This window comes from Narcine bancroftii, chromosome 9 (assembly GCF_036971445.1).
Source record: "Narcine bancroftii isolate sNarBan1 chromosome 9, sNarBan1.hap1, whole genome shotgun sequence".
Taxonomy (NCBI): Eukaryota; Metazoa; Chordata; class Chondrichthyes; order Torpediniformes; family Narcinidae; genus Narcine; species Narcine bancroftii.
In genome coordinates, this window is record NC_091477.1 from 32,668,653 (window position 1) to 32,683,357 (window position 14,705).

A 14,705-nucleotide genomic window follows, 5' to 3' on the forward strand; every position below is an offset into this window, starting at 1 on the left:
TACTGTATTTATTTCATCCTCTATTATTATATCGACATTTTCCCATTCCTTCCCTTCATTTTCCAATTTGTTTGAATATTCAAAAACTAGATTTCCAACTTGTGCTGGCATGGTTTTGGAACAGGTTTCAAGTTAAACTAGACCCCTTTTATAGTGGAGGAGAAAAGAGTGAATGTAAAGGCAGAGGTTCTACGTCTTTACATTGCTGCACTTGCCTCCATAAAAGGTCCAAAGGCAGGTGGACTGCGCAAACTCATTCCAGCTTCCATCCACCTAGGGGGATACACTTAGAGTAAATCCATAAAAGGATTGCCATTGAAAGCAGCTACAAAGGGGAGGGCTGATGATGCCATCAGCCTATGCTCAGGAGTGCGTATTTTTAAAAACCCATATGATTAATAAAGACTATTACGTTGTGCAGAAGATCTGGCTGAGTACTAAGACTGCTTGCACAGATCTCCACTAGCGCTCTTACCTGCTCTTCAGTCGCCACTGTTGAGTATAGGCCGTTTCAATTCTCGGTGCGCAAGTTCAACGTCATGGTGGTGCTTTTGCACCACTTTCCCCGCCTCCTTCAGCTCTGGAAGCCGACTCAGCTCTGGATAAAATCATCGCAGATCTGCCTTATAGGTCGTTGTCATAAAAGGTAAAAATCACCATTTTTTTTTTAACTTGAGCCGGCTGTAATGCGGTGTTTCACCATAAAAAGGCCTAGAGACGCATTGCAATTTGTGCCACCAGTTTGTCAGGGTTTTTTTTTTAAGATGAATGTCTCTTGCACAATGTCTTTTCAATTTGTTGCCATTTTTTTTCTTGAACTGACCTTGTAGTGATATACCATCGTCATTACACTCTGACCCTTGTCTCATTGCACTCTGACCCTTGTCTCATTGCACCCTTGTCTCATTGCTTTCCTCGACCAGCCTCGACGCCTCTCTCGTTATTGTAAATACTTATAGATGAACAATAGCATCGATAATAGGAATTTGCTTTTTCTAAACTGCAAGTGATTCAATTACTTTATAAGCAGAAGATTAGTTATACAATTAAAGATGTTTATGTTATTATTTTTCCTTTCTTTCCTCTCTTTGAGATGAGAGCTCTGTGGATTATGATTACCCTCCGGTATTCAGCTTGCACGAATAATTAGTACATTCGCTCAAAGTCTACACTTCAGTGATCAAGCTTCAAGCATCCTGGTTAGTTTCCCCCCTTCCTTGACTGAGCCAATTGTCACGTTCCCATGACTGTTCTGACTGACGTTTGTTAATCTAGCACAAACCAGTGTTCAGAATTGGAATTTAGCTCTTTTACCTCAGCTAAATTCACAAATCTGTCAAAAAACCTTTGCCACTTTCATAAAATATTTCAAATAGCATACTTGCCTTAGTCAGCATTAGCTCACTGATGACAACTTGATACTCTGGAGCAGCTTCAAGATTACCAAAAAATAGTTATTATATTGGAATGATGTCCTAATCAGTATGGAACATGAAAACCAAAATGGTCACAATATTTAGATTTGGTCTATGTATTAACCAATTTCATTAGATCTGAAATTATCCTTAGCATTTCTATGTGTGACAAATATTAGCCAATTTCTTTGAATAGCTCCTGCAGCAAAAGCATATTTTCCTCTGTGGATGCGTTTGCACCTCGGATGTGGGCAGACAGATTAGATTCAAGAAAAACAGCATTTCGCTTGCTGTTCAAACTTCTGTTATGATGAGGTACTGGAGAGCAGGTGCAGAGACATATTCCAGTTAAGGTTGTGTTCTGAATATATGCCAGTAGTATTTTCAACCATTGCCTGAAAATGAAGAGCATTCTAAAAACTATATTTAAAAAAAAATCAGTGTCCCAGTCAAATAATTAACTTAATATTAGATGATTGTTTTGAGTGGAGTACTTGTACCCAAATTTTTTTTTAAATCTCCGCTTCCTACTGACTTTGAATTTCTCACCACCAGCTGCTGTTTCACATACCCAGCACTTTTATATTCCTGTGTTTTGTGTGGCTTACCCTATTGTTCAGATATTGACTAAATTTCAAACCCTTCCAGCCTCTTTCCTTCCCAATGATGCTTATATGGTCTTAGGTCTTTGGCAATTATAGAAGTGAATAGGTTTTGAAAGCCTTTGAATTGTACTTCTATGCTCGTTGCGGTAATAAAATTTATTGCATACTAATGTCCTAATTAGCACAGGGAAAGATGACTTGATTCTTTAGTATTTGAAATGTTGCCTCATTATAACATACTGGTGTACTTGTCTGTGTTAACGATAGGCATTTCCATTAAATTACTAGCATTCTATCCCAGATATATTTTTATTGCTTGATTGCCCGCCTCAACGATTATAAGAAATAATGATCAGAATTGTTTTGGCTTTGCAATAGCTTTGGCTTTTCAAGGAACACTAGCTATCTGGAGAATTGTTTTTTTTCTGTACTAAATAAAGTAAAATCAGATGAATAAACAAAATTATATTCAAATACCAAGTGAGCAAACAACATTTCAAAGAAAAAGATACATTAAAGATATTTTTCGCACACAATTATTTTTCAGGAATTTAACTCGAGCTGTTCTTGGGTGCCTACCATAAACACTGTTCTTTAGTCACTGGCATGATCCCTCTTCCAAGCAATTGTCTCAGACAGAATCATATTTATTATTGTATTTCAATCCCATGTTGATTTTCAGATTTCACATTTGCCACAAATTCTAAGATTAACCATTTACATTTCCATCTTTGCCTCAATCCATCTGCAATTACAATCCTTAAACATACCCATTACCTTTTACTATTTGACTATTCCATTGCACTCCTCTCCAACAATTACTTCCCCTCTTCTCTCTCTCTCTCTCTCTCTCTCTCTCTCACATACACACACACACACACACACACACCCCTACCTCCTTCTGTAATTACAAGCATATCAACACATCTGATGCCTGTATCCTGGCACACAAAATGTATCTGTCTGTCACTCGAATGTCTGCTAAATTACACTGCTTCACTCAGAATTTTAAATTCTCATCTTTGTTTGCAAATTGCTCCATGATTTTATCTTTCCCTATTTCTGTCACTTCTTTTAGTCCAACAAACTTCTGAGGAAAATAAAAACTTCAGATACTGAAAATATAAAAATAGAAGTCAGGCAGCATCTATAGAAAGAAAATAACATTAAGGTTTTATATTGAAACTTTATCAGAATGGAGAAAGCGAGAGAACAAATTAGTCTAGGTAGTAGAGAACTGGTAAGAAAATTTATATGATAGGGTGAAAATCTAACTCTTCAGGGCAGCTAAACTCCATTGCCTCTGTAACATGTTGCTAATGTTGAATAGTCCAGCCTTCTGCAATATGCCCAGGGGGACTGAAGATTCTAATAGAAGGAAAGGAAAGGCAGGCAAAGTAGCCAATCCTGCTACAAACAGGAAATAAAAGCATTTGTGTGAAGCTGGAGAAGTTGAGAGTTCTGAAGACTCTTACGTGTCCAGATGAAAGATTAGGCCCATTTTAACCAGCAGATGCCTCTGTTCATTCTCCCCAACCTGCCCTCCCGTCCTCATCTTACTGACAACTTGAACTTGCCTTCCTCCACCCCCACACCCATTTGATTGCCCAAACATTTTACCCAAACTGTTCCTCTCGTTTTCAAAATCTCTCATCTAACAGGACTATCCCACTGGTCTCTGCTAACTGCCAACAAGAAATTGAGTACTTTGACTCTACTCCCTTTGCTCACTCTAAGGTCCCTGTCTCCACCACCACCCCCTCCCCCAATGAATTTGCAGTACGTTACAAATAAGGGGGTTGCTGTTGAGATCTGATATACATCTCTGGGGACAAATTTCAGTTTTCAGACACATCCTTGTACTACCATCTACACTATCACTCCACCATTGAACATCAAGCCACTGTCTTCCTTGGGTCTTCCTCCGCGTCTTCCCTCCCACAACTAACTTGACCACAAGTCCTCCCTTCCCGTACCTGGAAGGGGTCTTGCATTCTCCCAGTTCATCTATCTCCGCAGCGCATCTTCCAATGAAGAGACTTTCCCCAAAGATCCCTCTGAAATGCTTTTCTTCCTAAACCGTGGTTTCCAAAATCTCTCCCATCCCTTTCCATTGTGGACAGAGTGCTTTAATTTACCCATTTCCTGCCCTTCTATTGTGCCTTGAATTCAACCCAATCTTGAACAAATTATGAACCATACTTAATTATTAGTATACATTTTTGAACCAATTACAAGTGACACAGCTGAGCCAACTTGATGAATGGGTTTCACAATATTCCTCATTTCAATTTTTAATTCCTATTAGACTGCTAACGATGACTGTCAAATAAGATTTAGTAGATTATAACCTTGACAACTGTCTATAATATTCGAGTTTAAATTATTAACTGTTTTCCTGGTTTGAAATGCTATCACTTACCAATCCATGATTGGCATCAAATCTGATAAAAGTATGAGTTGACTTCAGTCATGAATATGTTTATTAAATATTGGAGCAACTCTCCTCCTTTCAATGATAATCTTCAAGGTGCATCTGTTTAAAGTGCCTTCCAAAAACAACCCCACTTTAAATTACTGTGCATGTCCTTGCTCTTGTTATTTTGTTTGAGTAAATAGATTAGCATTAGATTTAAGTTTTTCCAAACATTGCCAAAAAACTGGCCTTTCTGCAGAATTTAGTCACTAGAAGAGAAAGTTTGAAGCAGTAATTTCAACACCTTGGTCTTACTCTCTTTTTAAAAAAGTTTCACCGAGGGGATAGTCACAGACAGAGTGGGAGAATAGTTGGCCGGACAAAAACTGCCAACGTGGAATTGGATAAGATCAATGATCAGCTAGCACAACGATTCTGAACTTGCCTGCTGCTTTGCCTTGAAGTGTATGCTTAATTCTACAAACCAAATCTCCAAATTCAGAGAGAAGTCATTAAGAACAAAAAAAAAACACACTTGCTGAAAAATCAAAATATGTCAGATGCTGGAAACCTGTAATAGAAGTCGAAAAACGCTGAAAACACTCAACAAGTTGGATAGTATCGGTGGAAAGATGAAAGGTTAGTATTTTGGGTGTGAAACTGTCACTCTGTTCCTCTTTCCACAAATGCTGTATGATTTGTTGTTTTCTGTTGTTTGTTTTACATTAATTGAACATTAAGTCATCTACATTTATACTCCTGTACATCATCATGCAAAAGTGATTTTATTAAAAATTTGGAGAAAGCTGCCCACTCTCTTGTTTAAAGACTTGGGGGTATTAAGTGCATCAGCAACTGCTGGAAATTTTCATTTTTATAACTTGGTCACATTTCTGTTACTGTTTACAACACCCTACTATTTTTATCCCCTCAGAGCACGGTCAGTGTCATGGGACGCATCTGCGTGCCCCCCCCCCCCCCAAATTAGTTATTGTGCCCCTATCCTCCTGGTCCACCGCTGCCACCCTCACGCCCTGTCTGGCTCTATCGCCACCATCCCTCACCCCCCAGTCTGATACTGCCACCACCATACCCCCTGGTCCGATGCTGCTGCTGCTGCCCCCCCCCCCCACAACCCCGGTCCGATGCCACCAAAAAATCAGTGCCCCACTGCAGTTACCCTAATGCCCCTCAATTAGATTTGTTCTGACACCGACTTTGCCTCAGAGTAAATTTCTTTTCTCTCATCCAAAACCACATCTTACTATGAAGCCACCTTTAATTAGCATCAAAATTCAAAACAGTCTCTTTATTATGAATCTACATTTTTTTAAAAATTACAGGTGCTTCCCAAAAATGTGTATGCTCATAAGCATCCAAGTTCAATTTATTGTCAGAGTACATACTTAACATCACATACAACCCTAAGATTCATTTTCCTGCGGGCCAGGCAGATATTCCAACCAGGAAGGGAGATGTACACAATCTTGTATTGGCAAATGAGCCCAGCTAGGTGATTGGAGTTTCAGTGGGGGAACATTTTGGAAATAGTGATATCTAGAGTTTCAAGATCAGAGTTGGGATGAGTAAATTTGGAGCAGCTGTTATCAGGCAACTCCACAACTGACACAACTAATTAGAGTTCAGGACAAAGAAAAAGAACCTTGGTTGATGGGAAATGTCATGAATTTAGTGAAAAAGAAAAGAGGCACATGTAAGATCCCAGAAGCTACAATCAGACAGGGGCTTCGGAGAAATATAAAGATTCTAAGTAAGAGAGCAAGCAGGGTATCAAGGGCCATGAAATAGACTTGGTGAGCAGGATTTTTTAAAAAAATATGAAGACATTTTACACTTGCATTAAAAACATGAGGACCAGGAAAGGATACAACCACTCATGGGCAAATTGGGGGTGGATTTATGGAGCAAGGAGGAAGTGTGTGAGGTAGTAAATGAGTACTTTGCATTTGTATTTATCAAGAAGAAGAAAATGATGATCGGGAGTTTAAATTTGAAAATGGTCATGTGTTGTATCATTTTGAAATCAAGAAATGTGGTGGTGGGTCTTTTGAGAAGCATTAGGGTGGATGCTCCTTGGGCTTGATGGGATCTATCCCAGGTTATTGCAAGAGCCAAGTAAAGAGATTCAAGAATGGTCTCAGGAAAAAGCCTGGGCTAGATACCAAAGAGAATATATGCATGCACTTGGATTGTCAAGGGCTGATTAGGAATAGTCTGCACAGGTTTGTAAGTCTCACAAATCTAAATGTATTTTTTGAAAATGTGAGCAAAGTGTTTACAAGTGCATTGTGAATATGGATTTCAGAAAGAGACTTGATAAGGTTCTGCACAGTAGGCTGGTCTGGACGATTAGATTGCATGGGATCCAAGGAAAGATTAGCTGAATGGAAGAAAATAGAGGGCAATGGCAAAAAGTCATTTTTTGGACTGGAAGCCTGTTATTGGGGCTGGGCCTATTGTTGTTTGTGATTTCAATCAATGATTTTGATTTTAATGGCATGATTAGCAAGTTTTGTGAATGAGACTGAAGAGGCTGGTATTTCAGAGAATGAAGACAGGTGCCATAAATTGTTTGATGTTTAATATAGAGAAATGCAAAATGTTGCTTTTTGGAAAGTCTAATATGGGTAGGACCAACCAATGAATTGTAGGGATCTGGGGAGTGTTGTAGAACTGAGGGATCTGAAAGTAAAGGTACATTGTACCTTGAAAATGGTGTCACAGGTAAATAAGGTAGTCAAAAAAGGCTTTTGACACATTTGTCTTCCTCAGTCAGAGTAGTGAGTATAGAAGTTGGGAGGTCATGTTGTATTCTTTAAGACGCTGTTGAGACCATATTTGGAGTATTATGTTCAGTTTTGGTCACTGTGCTATTGGAAGATTTTGTAAACCTGCAGAAGGTGCAGAGAAGATTTATGAGCATCTGAGTTTAAGGGAAAGGTTGAATAAGCCAGGACTTTTTTTTTAGTTCACTGGTTATATATGGGTTTAATTATGGTTGTCTTCGATCAGATCATCAAGTTAAACAGAAATTACTCAGTGTCTTGATCAAAGGATTGTACAATGCAACTTGGTCTCTATCCAAAATTATTTTAAATAAATAATGTTAAATAAACAAATATTGATAGCTATTTTGAATTACATTTACCATATATTTTGGCATACAAGTCAAGTTGTGAAACTCAAAACAAATTCCAAAACTGGGGATCGACTTGTACGCTGGGTGTACTTTTGAAATCTTCAGTTCAGCTCAAAATCCAATCTGTGCTGATCTGGTGTATAAGTCGACCCTTGAAAAACAAAAAAAAACCCAACTGTGACAGATTTTCATTGTGATTTTTTTTTTAATTGAAAACAACAACACAATTTGCACCCTTCAAAATCACTCTCATTGACTGAAAGCAATACATTTAGAACCCTTCAAAATCACTCTATCACCGTCTGCAGCAAGCACCTCCATACTCTCACTGTTTAAACAATCATCATATGGGTGTGATGAGGCAGTTTCAGCTTCGTTGTCCGTGTCCCACAATAAACGATCTTCTGTGCCATCGATTGCACAAGAGATAGCACACTTTTTACTGATTTGAACCACGTTTGGCACAGACACATGGGCCAAAAGGCCTGTACTAAACCATTTGTACTACGTTAAACCTATTACCAAGCCTTTAATTTTTATTTGCATTTCCAACATTCTATAGCCTCTCCTGATCAATATTCTAGTTTCTGATTTCCTTCCACTTTCTGCACTTGACACTATTTTCTAATATAGCCTACCATCCATATAGCCAAGCAATATCGCACTGTCTGTGTAATTCACTTTTAATATCACTTCTTTCAAGAAGCTTTTGATCACACAGTCTTGCCATATGTTAAGCATTCTTTCTCTCCTCCCACCACCACCCTCAAAATGTATATACATCTATAGGAAAGCAAACCAGTTATTTGCTTCTGGCCATCTGGATGCATTACATTTAGTGTTGATTCCAGAATGCATAACATCAAGACAATGACAAAATTGAATGATTATTAATTTTGTGCACAGTAATTTTCAAATCCACTGAGATCTACTTTAAATACAAAATGAGATTACAAAATAGTCAAAACCAAACATTTTTACTGATTGTGTGCTTCGTCCAGAACACTGCCTAAACTTTCCTCTCCTAAGAAATGATATAGTGACCAAAATTATCCTTGGTGGTTTTGGCATTTTTGTTTGCTATTTCAACCAATTCAACATTAATGTAACAAATTTAAAGCAGGAAATGTTTGTTTATCCTTTCTTGAACTGCTCTGAAAAAGGAGGCATGTGGGGTGGATCAATTCATTTGTGACCGTGCTTTTATTTTCTCTAGTGCCATGAATATGAAAACTGATTTCTACCAACAGCCCATCCTCCATGCTAGAACCAAATTCAATTACAATAATCTCCAAGAATAAAAGCCTCAGGAATTCAACGAGGAACTCCAAGCTGCACTTGTACTGATGAGATTTCCATATTGAACTTTTATCTGCCATCGCCAGTCCTGATGTCATTCTAAGGTGCATCTTTTGCCTCACAACTGGGCTTCTTTTTTCTGCTAGACTTTTACTTTCCGGGAGCTTCCAAGCAAATCTCAGCCGGGTGCTGGAACTTTAACTCGAGTATATTTTCTGTAATCACTTAACTGTTTGACGTTTGTAACCTTGACCATCCATTGACACCGTGAACTGCTGTTTTTTTTTATAAACAGCACATCCTTAATTTGCAATTCTCTTGGTTCTACTGGAGGAGAATCCCAGCAAAAAAAGTCTCTTCCCTTCCCCCTCCCCGAAACTTCACTCCCAGATTTATTTGCTACTTTCCAGAGTGCTTCAGGAATGGCACAAAGCAATGTGAAAGGGCCATTCGATGGTGTTGATGCCATGGCCCCTGTGAATTATCAATGATTAAACCAGTCTGTGCTGTGCCATGCTGATTTCTGGGTGTGTGTGTTCTCTTGAGGGATAAAGTGTTGGGACTCCAAGTCACGAGAACAGAATTTACTCTTTCAACCCCTTATCCAAACACGAGGGTTTGATTTATAGCAGTGGATCTGTTTCTCACAGATCAAGATCACTTAAGACCACAGCCATTCTCTTCGGTCCATCACATTTCATCTCCAACAACCCTCCGAGATGATTTTTATTCCGCGAGTATTTGGACCCCTCATCGATACAAGTTATGCCCATGTCTATCATGTGGCCGGATTTCCCTGTTCCCTCAGTACATTAGTGGCTGGGGAAACAAAACTCTTATCCCTGGCCAATATTCGTCCACACCCTGAGGAAGAAGTGACGCTCTCTCTACCTTCCATCAACTGGTTTATCCAAAACCTTTGCTTCTTTTCACCCAGTTCTCTCTGCTCCTGGTAGCTCAGCGGCTCATTTGTTTTCAAGTCCTTCCGGGATGACTCATTCTTCGTAATCTCCTCCAGTTCTCCTCCCCCACCCAGCCCAGCACCGCCCCCCGATGTCAACATCTCCACCATTGCTGATCATGTGTGTGTCCCCCTCCCCACCTTCAGGTGGTCGTATTCACCTGGAACTCCTCGGCGCTTTTGGAAGCTCCACGACATCAACCTGGCAGCGTCCAACGTGCTCTCTCGGAGTCCCACCCAGTGGCTTCCACTGGATCCAAAGCCATCGATGTCCCAATAGAATCCAATAACCGAGCTCCTTCAAGTCGTTGCCATTGTATCAGTCGGAGTTGTTGTCTTCAAGTTGCCCAATGTCACCAACCCAGGTCTGAACGAGCTGTTCGAATTGAATTGTCTTTGAGAGCGTCGCTGCTTTCAACTCCCCGGACAATTGGTATCAATTCAAAGTAAATAAGACTTTGCAGTCATCCTGAACCAAACTTATCCGGGCAATGCTATTTCGCCCTCCTCTCGAAGTCCTGGCAAAGGTGGAGCGACGACCGTCCGCAGTCTCTCTCGCTCGCCTGGGTTCTGGGCACTGAGCTGTCAATCAGCAGCGTGGTCGGTCGTCGGCAGCTTCAGTGCGAGCAGCCCAGTGAAACCTACGCGTCGCGCAGATCGGCGAGCCTCTTGCCAGCGGCTGCAGCCCGTTGCCGGCCGGCCGGCCGGAGCATTGGAACTGGGTCCACTTCACACAGGAATCGAGCGTCCTCCTGGGTGGGGGTGGAAGGGGGGGGGGGGGGGGGGGGGGAAGGAGTCTGCAAAAGAGCCGCATTGGTGTAGATCGAGCCCGATTACTTACCTATTTATGTTTGGTCACGCCCCTGGACGGTTCCATTTTGAGCCTTGGCGGAGCAGCAGGGAGAGAAAAAACGAGAGAAAGAAAGCGAGCTCTTAGATAAGAGAAAAAGCACTGAAACATGTAGTGAGAGGGTGAAGGAGGATGAAGTGGGCCAGATCAGCGGTTAAAGTGATGTCCGATTAAACACCTCAATCAGGTATCTGATCATCCTCTGAGAGGCTTTTTGCAGAGTGTTGCGCATATTTCGAAGAGCAATGTTTGGGCGGATGTTTGCATGGAAGGAAGGTTGCAGCAGGCTGGCTTTGCTCCGATTGCCTCCGAGTCTCCAGCCTTTTGTCTTAATGTCGTGCACTGCCGTCAGATCGCAGCCCCCGCCTTATTTTTGTTGGTGCTGTCTTCTATTTTTATCCCCCCCACCTTCCTCCCTTTTCCAGTGGTTGCTCGGGCTACGCGGCGACTGAGTGCGTCGGTTATTTTTCTGGGTGTTGATCGGATCGCCAATGTTGGGACGATCTGCTTTTCTTTGAGGTGGTGTCGAGGCCTGAACTGTAACTGTGTCCATTGTGCGCGTCTGCATCGCTCGGCCTTGCACTGTCTGATGTCCAGTCATGACAGGAGGAGCAAGGGTGACCCATTTTAGTGACCCAGCCAAGCTCTAGCGCACTGTTGGGCTCTTGCTCTCTCGATTGATTTTGGGAAGGGCGTGCGTGCTCTTCCGCCTGCCTGGTCGGGAGAAAAACAACACTCTTGCATCGTTAGCTGTTGTCGAGTTCAGAAATGCTCGTTCGGGCTTGTCGTGTGTGATTAAGAGTTTAATTGCAAAAGGCCATTCACTGCCGATGTTTGCATTCAGAAACTTTCAACAGTTCGGAACAGTGCGAGCCTGGACTTTCGCCTTTATTGTGTACGGAGTTTGTTATTGCCTCAGTCAGGCTCGACTGCAAAACTTCTTTCTCCAGTATTTTAAAGATTCATCTTGAAAGGCAGACATTGAAATAATTGGATTTATTTAAAAAAACATTTGATTAAACGCCAGTTGAACCATTCATGTCCATGTGAGTACTTTCATCTGTTGCCCAGTCGTAAAACGTTACCATGCCCTCAATCAACTCGATTTATTGTCCGTATTTCGGGAAAACTTGCCTCTTTCGCATTTGCTTTGTCCAGATACTTCCTTCTGGTTCTGCTCTGAACCTACTGAGGTCTAGTTCCTCTGTGTTGCTGTTCAGGGAAGGTGGAGACAGGAGGAAGAGCCGCTGTTTTGGAAGAATTGTGGGGTGGGGACACATCAGATCGGACACCATATTACAAATCCCCTATTTTTGAGCAATGTAATTTGATGCTCATTTCATTTGTGGTAAGCTTGTTGGGGATCTGCATTTATTGCATTAATGTTTGTGGGTTATTGGCCTCTGGGAGTAGGGAAGATTGATTTTGAAATAGCCATGGTTTATCTGAAACTCTCTTTGCAGAAATAATTCAAGTTTACTTGTACAACACTGGAAATGCCATCTGATCTTTTGAAACAACTATGCATATTTATGTTGTGATTATAGAAACACTAGAGCTATGGCCTTTGTTTTTTTTTATTAACTTTCAATTTACATCATTGGTGTTGATAATTTTTTTAATTATTCTTTCCTGAACTAGTCTGAATACTCCAATAATGAACTTAATAAATCTGATAATATTCTCACTTCATGAATAAGAAATGTAAGTCTATAAATCCCATTCTAGGCCTAAAATGGGTATTCTAGATTGGAGGGTCGGTGTATGACCAGGGGAGCGAAATATTGCTGAAGGTGCCATCTTCTGTTCTAATGACTGCCAGGAACTGTATGTTAATGCCAACTCCTTCTTACAACACACTAACTGAGACGTTGCCATGTTTGTCAATCTCACAGTGATTTAATTGAGCATAAGATGCATAGTAAATTTAGCCTTGCACTTAATTGTTCATCCTCATTCTTTTGATGTCCCACTGTGCAATCAGGAGCTTAAAACTCACCATTTTAAACCAGGTTCGTCTCCTCTTTTGCAAGCCAAATGTTTATCCCATGGATAAACTTGTTGATGATAATTCCCCTCAGTGCACTGATCAGTTAAAAGTCCACACTCTTATTATGGACTGTGGGTGATTTTTAAATCCAACTTGTGTCTTCTTTATTGATTGGACAATAAACCACAGAACCACCACAATGCATTCTGCTTTAATTGTACAGATGGGGTATATTGATGTAATCAATATACCAGTTAGAACTCTATTTGAGAAAAGTTGCTTTTTCTACATGTCAAATGAAAATATTAGTGTAATATGTTGTGTTTCATATATTCTAAATTTTTTTAAAGAATGCATTCACTGGCATTGGGAGTGTGTCATTTCAGGATTCCCACATGCTAGACACTTATAGGAAATTATCTGAATAACTTCCAGCCAGGTGACAGACTGAGTGTTTTGTTCGCAAGTGAGCATTTGTCAAGAATTACAAATGTTTTTGCCTGTAATTTCTATTCATTTAATATGTGAATATTGGCAAAGGCACTTTCTCTTTTCTTGTGTGCTATTATAATCTTGTGACTTACATGAAATATCTGGCTCGGAGCTATAAATCAACAGAGGGAATAAATCAATATTCCTTATCTAACAGGTTATGAACTTAAACTTGTCACACAGGTATCTATCCAGGATTCTTTCATGCTGGTGTGAAGACCGTGTATGAGTATCTTTCTGATATTTCCACATGTTCCATCTTCCACCTTTACCTATTCTGATTGTTGATCCATTGCTAAATTTTCTGATTCTGGTTTAAGGTTTGAAAGATTTAAAATATATTTTAAAATTTAAAAATATCAATATTTTCCCTCTATATTCTGAATATTAAACTGGAAAATATCCTGGATGTATTAATGCCTGGTTTAGAACAGCCTTTTTTTTGCCTACAGCCCCCTTAGGACTCAAAGATTATGTGCCCCCTTCCCTGTGAAGCAGTTAAGTTTAGTTGGCTTCTTCTGTACTTTTACCAACTCCTTTATTTTAAAAAAAATCAAACATATTTTATGATTTCAGTCCATGTCCCCCACCACCACCCTTAAATGTTTTGTGGCCTCCATTGAGAATGGCTACTTTAGATGAATGAACAGAATTTAAGTACTAAACAGCATGGGAATATAAATGGGATTGAAAACTTTGATGTCACTTCCTTTCATTATCGAGTGTTAAATGTTTTTAACCGATTATTTAGTGGTCTGTATTCTTAAAAACTCTCCTTCCCAACCACCAAGTACCATTCAGATTCTTTTCTCCTGTTTTTTCAGTGGATACCTGATAAATTAATGTATGACAAGAAAAGCACAGTAATTTTTGTCAAAATTGCCACTATAATTTCCGCAATAACATTTCCCATCCCAGCCTTTCATTCAACCTTTTGGTTTTGTGAACAAGCTCTTATTGGTTTTTTTTTAAATGTTTTAAAAATATTTTTACAGCTTTTGTAATCCTTTTTATATTATTAATTCGTATTCCTTCCAGGCTTTTGTTTTCACTTTCTTTCTCATTCAAGTTTTTGAATATTTGCAAAACATGCCTGATTTTGTTTTAAAATGAAATCTGATATCTGTTCATATAATAAAAAAAAAGGCTTGTTAATTATTTAGGCAGCAATTGGAAGTTGTGTTGACAATCCACTTTGAGGGAAATAAATATTTTTTGTTTGCTTTTCTTTCCCTTTTGACAAAACTGTCCAAGTCTAGATTGCTCATGGTTAGAGAGATTCCATATCACCAGTGTCTACTAAAGTTCAGACAGTACATAAAAGTGAGGCCCAGCGGGCAGTGTCATTCAAGAGGTCACGTGAGATTTGATCAGAGAATCAGCAGCTGGTTGGGAAAACAAAAGAGATGAGGCCCCAAAATTGTGTGTGTGAGACCCGTGTACATTTTTGAACAAATATTAGGAACCTTGGGCTGGTGCTGAATCCTAATGGTGTTTTTGCATGAAGCTGTGAAGTT

General features: G+C 39.9%; 1 protein-coding gene and 1 long non-coding RNA gene across 4 annotated transcripts in view; one reads left to right on the forward strand and one right to left on the reverse strand.

Annotated features, from left to right (window-relative positions):
* The window catches only part of rnf44 (ring finger protein 44), a 124,884-nt gene that overhangs the window by 20,552 nt on the left and 89,627 nt on the right, over window positions 1-14,705 (forward strand). Inside the window, exon 1 of one of the 3 annotated variants that reach the window (XM_069898715.1) lies at window positions 10,697-10,893. The exons of 1 other annotated variant lie outside the window; for it this stretch is intronic. The gene's annotated coding sequence lies outside the window, so the exon portion shown is untranslated. Of the gene's footprint in view, window positions 1-10,696; window positions 10,894-11,169; window positions 11,753-14,705 lie in introns of those variants that run through there. One more of the 3 variants, XM_069898716.1, reaches the window with a different exon arrangement.
* On the reverse strand, window positions 5,727-10,684 carry LOC138743392 (uncharacterized). The gene is made up of 2 exons (XR_011344855.1): window positions 9,787-10,684; window positions 5,727-7,747 (listed from the first exon to the last, which is right to left on the reverse strand). It is a non-coding gene; the product is annotated as an uncharacterized lncRNA (long non-coding RNA).